Source organism: Poecilia mexicana, unplaced genomic scaffold (assembly GCF_051168715.1).
Source record: "Poecilia mexicana isolate PSO_F unplaced genomic scaffold, ASM5116871v1 scaffold_15, whole genome shotgun sequence".
Lineage (NCBI taxonomy): Eukaryota > Metazoa > Chordata > Actinopteri > Cyprinodontiformes > Poeciliidae > Poecilia > Poecilia mexicana.
This window is the reverse complement of record NW_028263384.1, coordinates 13,148,177-13,158,864: the sequence shown is the minus strand read 5'-3', so window position 1 is coordinate 13,158,864 and position 10,688 is coordinate 13,148,177.

Sequence of the window (10,688 nt, the reverse complement as noted above, 5' to 3'; positions counted from 1 at the left end):
TTTTCATTTTCATTTCATTTTCATTAGCTTAGTTGTTTTACTAAACTAAAACACTATTTTAGCGTAAAGTATGTCTAATTTTTTTCACAAGGTCAAGGCCCCCCCCACCCTGCGCCAGACCTCCAGGTACAAGCACAATAATATATGAATAGTTCATCTACCTAATTAACCTACTATTTTTATTTTTAGACATTTAAAAATATTAACATATTTTAATAAAAAAAAAGATTTCTCATGTTAAAATCATAAACCTACAGCAGGTAAAATTAGTGCTGAACTAGTCAACATTTTCTCTGGTTAAATGTTTCCATCTGACATCTGTTGACATAAAATTCACAACAGATGTCGGTACAAACCCAAGTAAAGCAGAAATAAAAATAAATCACAGAAAATAAGTCCCAAAATGCAGTTATGGGCAAAGAATTGGAAGAACTGCAAATTGGATCAAACTCAGGTTGTTGTCTGGGTTATTCTAGCAGTTTCTATTTTTCTTTCTCCAAAACCAATTATTTATCATTGGCTGTGCGTTTGGGACTATTCGCTTGCTTGGGAAGCCACACTCATTTCATGTTCAGGTTCAGAGCGTCCCAGTAAATTTTTTTGCGTGCATCCCTCCTTCCTTCAGCTGTATTAAGTTAGCCAGTGCCATCTGCTCTAAGACAACATGTGCTCTACCGGCTAACAGGCTTTTATCTCCTTCAACCCATGCACGCTTGGGTTGTGTGGCAGGACAAAGTTTCAAAGCACATGAGAAAATCCACCCCTAAATGACTCGAAATTGCAGGTTTTGCAGTGGCCTAGTCAAAGTCTGGAATTAGTTTTGATTGAGATGTTGCGGCATGACTTCAAACAGGCGGTTCATGCTCGGAAACTCCCTCCGTCTCTCCAGTATTGTTGAATTAAAGCAATTCTGCAAAGACATGGTGTAATATTTGCCACAGGAATATAAAAGACTTATTACTAGTGAACACAATCGGTTGTTTACACCAAGGGTGGCACAAATTAGGCTTGGGAGGGAAAAATAGAGCCGTTTTTTTTTATTTATTTATTTATTTTTTAAGTGAAATCATTGTTTGAGAAACTGCTGCTTGCATCTTCTCAGTTTATGTTTGGCTGATGTCAACATTTTTGCTGATCTGGAACATTCAAGTGTGATAAAAAAAAGAGAAGAGCATGATAAATCTAGGGGAGGGAATATTATTTTCAGCAGCAACGATAAACTCTTTATTTCTGTGCAAGCTTGCACATCATCATTCAACTTCAGCGGTTTTGGAAAAACAGATCAGCCTTAAGCTCTTGTATCGCGAACAATAAAACACACGTATGGTTAGCATCCAGGTGTGCAAGGTTAATTTTACATGGAAACATAATGTATTTACAGATAATGCCGTCCACTGCCCTGAAATGTCATTCTGTTGCACCATGTTCCAGGAAAATGTCATTTAGATACCAATCTGGCAGAAGGACAGGAAATTTGAGATGCTATAACCAAACCAATAATCCCAGTGGTGATTATTTAACACACTGACCAAGATGCAGCTGTCCTGGATATGCAGCCAAAACGTCCCTGTGGCTTTGAACCTGAGCGCAGCCTTTGTGGCTGCGGATAGATGACGCTGGGTGGGTATCTCTGTGTGTGTGTGTGTGTGTGTGTGCAACATTAAAACAGTTAACCCTCCTCCAGCTTCCAGCAGACACGACCCAGAACAGAACAGCTAATGTTTAGCAAACACAGGTGAAGGGTGTGCATATATATGAGTGTGTTTATGTCTCTTTATATAACCTCATTCCGACCCGGCTCATCTACTAATAGTCTTTGTTAAGGCCACTAATCATTTCGCAGACTGTTGCACAACACGTCCATGCTCTTCAGAGAACAGGTTGTGCTGCCAGCGACGCTCACACTTAAGAAGAGAGCCAGCACAAAGACATACACTCACACCCGCCGATCTTCATGTAGCACAGCGGCTGTTTCAGCAGAGAGCACATAGGGATTTTAATCCAGAACTAAAACACAAACAAATTAGTTTTATTAGTGAAAAATCACAATCTACTCCACCTTCTCTGTAATTACAAGTAAAGGTCCACTAGATGGAGCCATTTCACTTTTAAAAGTGGAAACATTCTGTGTGCTGTGGTGGCGCAGAGGTTAAGCACGGCCCACATATGGAGGCCTTAGTCCTGGACGCAGCTGTTGCAGGTTCGATTCCCGGCCCTTGCGACCCTTGCTGCATGTCTTCCCCCTCTTCTCATTACCCACCTTCCTGTCAATTAACTATCAAATAAAGGCCACTAGAGCCAAAAAAAAAAAAAAAACAGTGGAAAGATTTATTGCGCACTCGTCAAATCTGCATTTTCACTTGAGTTTCAGAATGAGTAAAAATATTTTGTTCTGTAATGTTTTTAGCAATTACTAATCACACTGAATTACATTCAGAGAAGCATAAAGACACATCCTATCTGTCTGAAATGATGGCAAATGCAAGACTTCTGGGAGATCACATTTTCACAAGCAAGCTTTCAATACTACAGAAATTCTGACGTCTTTTGCATTTATTTCTGTTTCTCAACTTTATTGTTACAGTACTTAAAATACTTCTCAGGTTTCATTGACTCAATAACAGCTGTTGAACTTTTTCCCGCTCATCAACATAGTTTTAAAGAATTGAAAAATGCATATATATTTACATTACAGCCTCTAGGTAAGCAGGTCCAAAAATGTCACAGTTTAAGACATAAAAAACAATCATTAAATAATAATTTACAGAGCTCATATCCCTTATTTTCACCCATATACTAAATATTTAAGTTAAATTTATTAATACAATTTGAAAAGTAAGAAGAAGTTGAACTCAATCAATTTTCAAATTGTAAACATCAATTTAAATATTTACTAAATCGTGTCATGTGCTGCAGTGCAATCATTGAAACTGTCACTGTGGCTCAACAGATACACAGTCCAACTTGTTTCAGTTTCGAACCATGATACTCACTGCAGCCGTGCAGATTGACATGGGCCAGGATGCAGAACAAAAAGAATGAATCTTGAACATGGTGTAAAAAATCCTTTTCTCTGTGTGTTTCTATCGTGGGACCCAACACACCGCAATGCTTCAGATTTTTCTCTGCTCCAGCATACGTGGTGTAAATTAACAACTGGTTAGCACGTCTCTGCTGAATTAGACAGTGAGTGTTCTGAGAAAATAATTCAATCAATTCAATCACGCTCGCTGAAGCACGGACACATGCACATGCATACGTGCGGCGGGGGCGGGACCAGAAGACGAGGCGCTGGAAAACACAATTTAGGTCACATAGCTCCATCTTCTCTTAGGAAATAGTTTCTTTCTCTGCTGTATGAAAAGTGCTTACTGGATTTGTCTGTGGGTGAACAATGGCAATATTTAAGTTCAACAAATAGGACAAATGTAACATAAAACCCTAGACACCTTGGAGATATTTCAAAGTATCTGGAGATAAAATGAAAGAAAGTTAAATATTTCAGTTCTTGGGCATTTGATTTCTAAGAATATGACATATCATTGCTGCCATGTTAGCTCTAGTCCTATCTGGTCTTCCCGTTTGTGTTGAAACAGAAGACTGTTTTTGGTAAATGTGGTTTGTTACAACCAGTTGTTATGCCCTGTGGAAACAATGGAGTCGCACTACTAATTGTACTTGCACAGCACCTATTTCATATTGATTTGATTTGAATTTATTTTATTTCTTTACCAAAAGAAAATCATCGCTTTTCTCCTCTGTTGTCTGACTTTCGGGGACAGTCATTTTTGTTTAATTCAACTTTTGTATGAGAATCTGCAGGATTTTTATTCACCTAGTGTCATTTTGAGCAGAAGGAAGAATTATGTTTAGATTTCTAGGAAAATCAAATCAATGCTTTAAATTTATTAATTTAAAGCAAAAATCACAGTTTGTGATTTACCAACATGATTATTTTGCACCAAGAACCAGGATGGTTTGGGTAGCTTTTTTCCTATAGTGAACAAAATTGCTATTTGAAAAATACCTCTTTACAGAAAAAGGGGAAATTACTTTGTTAAATTAGAGCCAAGCTGTTCTTTGTCGAACAAATATACTGTAAATTCAAGGAAAAAAAATATAGTTTTTTTCAATAGACAATTTAGCCAAAATCTAATTATTATTAATCAAGAAGATGGGCTGTAATGCTCCTGTAATTTGATGTTAGTTTTCTGCAATAAATAGTAGTGAGGATGGAAGGAAAATTGAGTTATTCCCCTTGAGAGTGCTTTTCGTGTCCCAGAGGTCTTATCAGTTGCCCTTCCTGTCCTTTATGCCGCCCTGTTTGCAGCTGACTGTCACCCGGCCAGATAGATCGAGGTCTAATAGAGAGACCTGTGCTGTTAAGTGATTGAGCTGTAAATATAAAACGACCTGGAGAAAGACTCTCATCATGTGTGAACTCATTCAACACTCTCTGTCCTCTTGCTTGACGTCTGAGAGTGTCTGAATCATGCCTATCATCGAACCTGGGGACATCTCTGACCGTAAGGGAGGAGAGCGAGTTGAGCGGCCTGTAGTAAACGTGCGTATGTGTGTGTGTGTGTGTGTGTGTGCGTGTGTTTGTGTGAGTGAGTAAATGTGCTTGGAGAGGCTGCTGAAGCATTAAACTGCAATTCTGGGATGATTTTCATATCGGGCAAACAGGAAGGGGAGAATTGTGCAAGGTAAAATTTATGGAAATGGTCATAAAAGGTGAAGACTGCAGAAATGGGATACGTCAATAAAACTCACAATCTACGGCAGTTTACTGAGCAGATGAGAGACACGGCTGTTAGGCAGCACAGATCTAATTTTCTCAATAAAGCCCCTTTAAGTCAACAACACTAAAGGTTTCATAAATCCTAATACAAGACAGATTAATCAAGAATATGTTTATTTTTGGAATAGCTCTGCTGCTGTAGTAAATCTCTTGGTAATAGTAGTATTAGCTATTTTATTAAAAAAAAAAAAACAGCTTCAAAATAATTTTATCTACAGATATTTAAAATTTTCCAGATTCTTTATAACATTTGAGGATTATCATGAGGTGGTTCTTTTCTTGTGATTAGACATTTTACTTTATATATTCTTAAGATTATTTAACGAATCTTCCCACCTACATTTTCAGCATAATGTCTTATCACGAAGTAGCATTTATTTTTATTCAACCCATATTAATTTGATACTTTTCTGTTAGAACTGAAATCATTATAAATATCCAGTATTTTTGCTTAGAGGTGAATTTGACGATTCAGTGAGTCATGTATGACACTTCATCTGAACATCTCCACATTTCTTCCATGGATGGCTGACTGCGCCACACGGGCAGTGGTGCCGAAGACACAAAGGGGCGGCTGGGTCGGGTGGAGGGGCTTATGAAAGCCACTTCTGGGGGGAGCAGAGGACCCCAGCTGTACTAATAGCAAAGAGGGGGCATTATGTGCTAACGTACAACAATTACACCACAATCATTTTTAAGTTATGGGGCAAGTTATCTTGCCTGAAGGTGGGTGGAGAAAAACAGAAATATTTGCTACACACTTGTTTTCCCGTTTCACCTTTAAAATGAGAAAATATTGCAAGATGCTCACAACTTCAGTTCACTTTACGTTGGGTTTGAAGTTTTGACTCAACTGCCAAACTAAGTCAGACTTTTCTTTTGTTAAAGTTGCAATATGTAGCTTTTATTTTATATTAAAAATATGGGTAACACTTTATTTGAAGGGGGTTGAATAAGACTGACATGACACTGTCATAAAAACCTGTCATGAACATCAATAAGCCTTCATGAATATTTATGACTGTTGTCATAAAGCGTCATTCGGTAAATTATGACACTTTTAATACAAAGTTGACATTATTCAAAGTGTCTTTATGACAACTTGACATTAACCAAGAAATCATTACTGATATAAATTTGTTATAAAAGTATTACTGATTTCACTTTAAAAATTAGGTAACTTTATGTTATTAAAGGTAAAGTTTAAACAGTAATGATTTCCTGGTTAATGTCAAGTTATCATAAAGACATTTTGAATAATGTCAACTTTGTATTAACAGTGTCATAATTTACCAAATGACGCTTTATGACAACAGTCATAAATATTCATGAAGGCTTATTCATGTTCATGACAGGTGTTATGTCATGTTTATGACAGTGTCATGACAATCTTATTCACCCCCTTCAAATAAAGTGTTACCAAAATATGTTTATGTCACCATGTCATTATAGTTTATGAGACAGGTAATCTGTGAAAAGCTCAATTTCCTCCACTTACTCCCTGAGCTACTGTTGCCATCTGAAGAAACGCATTGCTCCCGATCCAAAACAACCAATCAGAGCCAGGAGGAGGGTCTTAGCGCTTTCAATCAATTCTGCTAAATGTGCTAGTGGGGGGAGAAACAACTTACCATTACAGAAAAAAACGTTTATCTTCCGTCATCAGTGGTCATGCTAACTTGCCTGAGCATTCACAACATGCTAAGCTAGCTGCAAAAAAGCAAGGACTCCTGACTCCCTTTGGTTATTTCTAGTTAGAACTGGGAGCACTGGGAGAAGGCAGAGGAGCAAAACTGTCATGACATAAGTGACAATTTCAACAAATGTGTAAAATAAATATATATATTGTAAACGTTACCTACTGCAGCTTTAAGACTCACTCAGAAATGGCCTGGCAGCCTCTATCCACACTTAAAGATAAATATTTATACATAGCTTTTTATGTTACTACTGCTGTGGCGGTCTAAAAAGACTGCCACGGCAGTAGTAACATTTAATCATGGCTTATATTTATGTTCTCGCTTGCATCTTTTACTGACAAACTTTAGAATTAGGGCAAAAGTAATGAAAGTAGTAAACAATCATAGATGATTCAAGCTTTTATCTCTCTCTCTCTTTTTTAAATATAACAATAAATTATTTTTTAAAGAAGTGACAGTAATTTTTGAGTACACAAAAGGAAAGTTGTGTCTAATTCATCCGGCCTGGCAGCAGCTTTTCTCTTGGTTTTCTGGGTTAAAGCAGAAGACAGCTGTCCTGTCTAAACATTTTCAGGTCTTTATTTGAGGCAGTGGTCACGCTCAGTGTCAGGACCACGGCTCCTCGGGGGAAGTCTGAGCCTGGATCAACAGTAATCCTTCTTCCATGGAGGTCACACTCTCGTTATAAGAGAGCAAAGGTTTCCCTCCGCTGTTTGCAGCCAAGCCTCCATTAGCGATCTGTTAGCCACAGTCCACTGAGACGGAGGCCGGCCTGAAGCACGAGCTCCTGGGAGAGAGCGCAGACATACAAGGCCACACACACACACACACACACACACACACACACACACACACACACACACACCCACCCACCCACCCATAAGCATCCAGACACACACCCGGGCTCACGGCACAGAGCTTGTTTGATGAAAAAGAACAATTAAGGGAGAAATGAGGGAGAATTATCAGGGGAAATGGTTGATGAAGACTTTATTGATTAGAGTGGCTCCAATGATCCAGCTCTCTTTGTAGCAATTACCACTGGCTGCCAGCAAAAGTGGGGGGCCTCAACGTGCAGGGGCCCATCGAAAGACAATGATGCTGCAGACGTGACTCAAGGAAGCGTTGTAGCCGCATGATCCCAAAAAATTAGGGTAGAGGAGGAAGACATGACAATGTATGACTGCTTTGTAAATAAAAATAAACATTTCCCCCCCCAATAGTTTGTTTTATTTTCATAAATCTGCCTTGTTTTGTGTAAAATATTTAGAGAAAGCTGAAATATGCGGCGCAGAAGAAGAAGAAAGGAAAGTCTTCCTGTCTAATTTCTTTTGTCTCTCCTTTATATAAGCACACACACAATCACCAATAACTAACTTTATTCAAATAACTGTGAATAAAGCAATAAAATCTAATAGGGCCGCATCTGAGCAAACAGAGACCTACCAGAGAGCTCATTCGTGGTTTGTTTGTTTGCTCAGCTCAGCTATTTGTATTTAAATGGGGCTGATGCCTGCTCTTACACCAACACTGACAACACAACGATGGCAGACACTTCCATGGGGGGGCTTTTAATCTGCCCCCCAAAACAAATCTTACATATTAACTAGAACTAGGAGGTCTTCGTAAGAGGGACCAGGCTGCTGGTTGGGTTGTGATTCTGCCTGGCGAGGCATGAAAATGTGTACAATTACAAGATGAATTTTTATCAGTGCGGCAGGGAGGTCAAAGGTCATTTGAGAAAGAAGTCTGCGCTTTTGAGGAAGACTGTTTTTTTTTTCTTTGCGACAAACAATATTAAAAAAACTGCAGCGCCTGTTAAAGTTTTTAAGATTTTGTCACATTGTAGTCACAAACTTAGAAGTATATTACTGGGAACAATTATGAAGTACAAGGAAAAGAATACATATATATTTTAAAATGTTTGCAAATAAAAACCTGAAAAGCATGAGTTACATATGTATTTACTGACCCGTCAACATTTTTAAGACTTTTGCTGCACCCGAAGCTTTTTGTGGAACGTCTCAACCAGCTGTTAACATCTACAACTGTTTGTTTCTGCTAATCTTTTAACTTTCTCTCCAGCCTGAAGCTTTTTTTGGAGCTGCACATTGGATTGTTCAGTCTAACCCTGTTTTAAAGTTTGCCGAACTGTCTGTTGTGTTCCTTGTGCTTCATTAGGCTGTTTGTTCACTTTGATTTGGTCTATCACATAAATGCTCCATAAATTACATTAATGTTTGTGCTCGAGGCGTGAAAAAAGAAATGTGAACAATCTAGAGAGGAGTGAAATTTTTGCAAGGCAGCTTTTGTGATTTGCGAGGTGAAAAGAAACCTGGGCTGGCCTTGGAGGAAAACTGTCATTACTATTAAGATAAGGGAGAGAAGAATTCAACCCTAAAGAAAATAACAAAACTTCCCCTGAACGTACCTTTAAATCCAGTCATCAAATAAAGCTACATTTTCTGTACAATTTGAGTCTTTGTACAAAATAAATTATATTTGTTGGACTTTGTTGACTGGAAATGAAAGTGCAAGGCAACAGAAATCTCAGCAGCGTCCACCGTCTCACTCAGTGCACCAACCAGTCTCCAGCCTCCAGAGCTGCTTTAGCAAGGGCACCCAAACAAGGCAACGGTCAAGGGAGAAATACAAAGGGACAAAGACAATCTGTTTATGCACTAGATGGAGATGGATGGAGCGTAATCCGTTTCCTTCCATTTCGGCGGCCCCTCCTGCGCCATGGCTGTTGCCTACTTAACTGCAATGATGATTAATCCTACACTCACTATTTATATTTTCTAATTGCAATTAGTGCAAACTATCAATTACACTTAGTGCCTAATTGCCCTTCATGAAGTCAACTCCCCAGGTTTAAACAGGTCCATTTAAATAATGTAACTAATAGCTCTTGTCTTTACGTTGTGGATACATCTTCATTGCGGCGCGCGTAAACCGTGATGGCTGCTCGTAATTTAACGCGGCAAACGAGAGAAGGAGTGCAGGTGGCACTGTGGGACTAATTATGGTAAATGAATTATGATGTGACCTTCTCAGAACAATGGCTAATCAATGCTCCTGGTGAGTGACAGTACTCTCTATATGAATGCCAGAGCTCTTATACCAGCAGATCTTAGCCGCTCTAAATAATAAAAACAGGCAGCTGAAAGTTTTTTTTTGTTTTGTTTTGAGTCTATCACTGATCTTTTTGGGGATGTCAGAACCACTTTTGTCTGTCGGAGATACACCAGTCATGTTAACATTAACAATCTTCTAGTTTACAGACTGAGAAAGAAAATGTCTTTCCAAAACACAGCGTAAGCAGGTGCAATGGGGAGACAACAAGCAAGTCCCACAGTTGCTTACAGTTTTCCTTTTAAATTTAACACATGCACACTATTTACATTTAATATCTATAAATCCGGCTTGAACTGTGAGTATAACCTATTTTGAAAGAAGACAAAGTACCTATTTTTGATAAATATCTATTACTTAGAAAGTTGTGATTTCTGAAAAACCGTCATTCCACATATGTGTTTAGGTCTTAAAACGGAGAAGATTTTCTTCTATAATGAAACTATGCAAAAAAACAAACAAACAAAAAAAAAATACAAACTGATGTCAAGAAAAGTAGATTTAAAACAACATTGCTGTTATTTTGAAAGTCATCTTGTTGTGAAAATTTAAATTAACTACTCCATGGAAAATCTTAAAAACTCTTAAAAACCTTTAACGTTTAGATCTGAAGAAAATAAAGACAAAATTCACTGTGTTATAGGAAGTTCTGGTTTTTTTTTTTTGGCATTGAAAATCACAAAGATGTGTGGTGTTTAGAGAGAAAACCTAAACCTTTCAATTCCTATGAGGTGGTCTAACTTATCCACACATAACACCCAACAAAAACAATGTAACATTAAAAGAAGTAGTATTTGACAGATCCATTGTATTATTTTATTATATAGATATAATAAAAAATGCAGGGTCTAAGACAGGGGTGCCCAAAATCGGTCCTCTTTATTTTCTTCAGCTCTAAATGTTAAAGGTCCTTATGTTTTAAACGCTAATAAAAGATCTACTAAGCTAAATGACACATGATTCTTCCTTAGAGGCCGGTGAAGCCAGAGAAAAGGGAGAGAAAGACCTGGGATGGACTTCACATTCCACTTTCCGCCCTCAAAAAAAACGTC